This window comes from Camellia sinensis, chromosome 4 (genome assembly GCF_055761805.1).
Source record: "Camellia sinensis isolate YWXY chromosome 4, ASM5576180v1, whole genome shotgun sequence".
NCBI classification, from domain to species: Eukaryota; Viridiplantae; Streptophyta; class Magnoliopsida; order Ericales; family Theaceae; genus Camellia; species Camellia sinensis.
In genome coordinates this window covers 103,814,708-103,817,241 of record NC_138964.1, presented here as the reverse complement: position 1 = coordinate 103,817,241, position 2,534 = coordinate 103,814,708, and positions in this window count along the sequence as shown.

Sequence of the window (2,534 nt, the reverse complement as noted above, 5' to 3'; positions counted from 1 at the left end):
ATCGATCTTTCCATCATGATTGTCCAAAAATGATCTCTCTGTTTGAGGGTAAGAAATCTTTAAGTCTTCCTTATAGGTGTCTCATTAATTGGATCATTTCTTTTCTTGAGGTTTCTTCTTCTCCTGATGATGAGTTTTCTAGCCTTGTCAAACCTGTCACCAAAAAGACTGTCTCTCAAAGTAAGGCACATGTTAAGGGGGAGTCTTCCGGGATGGGTCCTTCAAGTGTTGGAGAGGAGCAAATAGAAGAATACACTAAACTTGAGGCTGTTGATGCTATTGGAAAGGAAGAGTAGCCCATTCGGCCTTGCACCATTCAATGTCAACTTCAGCAGTTTGAGTCTACCATGACCCAGCGGTTTGATCGGTTGGAAGCTCGAGTGCCTTTGATGGCTGTCTCGCTTCGTTAGAGGCCACTACTAGGCGTGTTGAGCGTTCGGTGGATCAAACCTCGCTTTAGCTTGCTCAAATTCTATCTTACCTTCAAATGAAGCATCCTCCACCTCCGCCTCCTCAATTTTAGTGATGTTCTCTCTCTCTCTCTCTCTCTCTCTTTTGGCCATAATTTTTTTATTCTAGTATGTACTCTTTCATAACTTTGGCATGTTTGCTACTGTTTTAGACATGGTTTGCTAATGGATATTTTGGGCTCTGTTAGATGTCTATTGGGATTTGGGACTTGTTAGCATGATTTATAGACGTCTTATCTATTTGCTCTTGGTTTGTTATCATGCTTTGGCCTGTTGTCCCTTTGTCTCTCCCTGTCAAAAAGGGGGGGGTAATAACATGCTTACGGGTGTTGTTTTTTTCTAATGATCTATCTATCTATTCATCTATTGTGTTTGTGCTAGTTTCATTATGATCTTTACAGGTGGCACACTTTACAAGTTGTTTAGAGTGGTTAGGCTTTGTTTGTGTGTAGAGCGCGTGTTTGTTAGGCTATATTGTTAGAAGTGTTTCGTCCAAGAATTGACAAAAAGGGAGGTTGTTAGGTCCCTTGTGTTGTCAATTCCACGAGGAAACATGTTTGAGTTGTAACTGTAGAGCCTTTGCTTATTCTTAGACCGCTCGAGCAATAAAGTATTGGCTCAAGCGAAGAAAGGCCTCTTTTAGTAGTTCAGACTTGTTCTGAAAATTCTGGGAGGATTTATTCTTTGCTCAAGCGAAGGCACTTATTGATCCACCACCTTTTAGACACATCGCTCAAGTGACTATTCTTGCGCTTGAGTGGTCTTCGCGACTCTATTTCATATAAAGCTGCTAAAGATGTATGTTTTAGGATTACAGCTTCTAGATTTGAAACAAGAGATTTGTGGACGTTTGTGTTTTTATCTAGAGAGCTTAACTAGTGTATTCCCTTGATGATTTTGTGCGTTTGTCGCCTCACATGGATTAAACTGCACATATCAAAGCGGTTTGTCACGATTCAACTTCAACATAGTGTTTCATCGGTGGATTCCGAAGAGTTTGGGCTTGGCAGCTTTGGAAGATTTCGAAGAAGTCAGTGTCATGGATTCAACTTGGGTGTTGTGGATTCAACACTGGGCTATTTAATTCCAAGACGAAAATATTGATGAAGAGACACAATGAGTGAAAGTCGATTTATGAGTGAGTGTTGAAAAATTGCTTGTATTCTTGTGTAATTTCATTATCTTCATAGTAGATTGTTTAGTAGTTTTTAGCCCTTGTTTTTTTTTTTTTATCACATTTGGAGATACTCCAATTGTGATTTTTTTCACATTAAAGTCTTTTGTGTTTGTTTGATCAATTGTGAAACAACAAGCTAAATCACTTTCGTATGTGCTAGATGATTTAGATTGTTTGTTTTATGTGTTTGGATATCCCAAACGAGACTTTTTAGTCCCAAACTAAAATAGTTAAAAAGTCAGAAAGTTAACTCACATCTCAAATGATCCCAAAGTGAGAGACATAAACAAATTTTGACTCTTCATCAAGGGAAAATACTATAGTACACACCTTTCAAATGGTGTATCATATATACTTTATAACTAAAAAATAAAATAACATAACTTTATACTTTCTGAGTTATAATTAAAAAAAAATATCATAATTAAACATAACATAAGGCATAACTAAAATAATTTTTTAACTAAAAAAATGGCATAACTAGAGACATATAATACACACTTTTGACCAGGTGTGCCTATTAGAATTTCCCCTCCACCAACGCATCCAAAGAGAACTGAAGTTACGTTCTTTAAATTCCTACTTCGTTTCTATTCAACCAAAACAAATTAAGCCTTCAAACACCAACAACACCCCCCCCCCCCCTTCTCTCTCTCTCTCTCTCTCTCTCTCTCTATATGTGTGTGTATATAAAAGAACGAACTAGCCTTCAGCAAAATCCCAAACAAGTAAGTAATCACTTCCCTTCAATTTTCCAATGTTTTTCTTTTCTTTTCCATCTTTTGATTATCATTATTTCCATTTAAAATGGACTGGGTAAATCTCATATTCTCACCAAAAATACATATATAAATAAAAGATTAATTTTTCAGAGAAAGAAGAAGAAG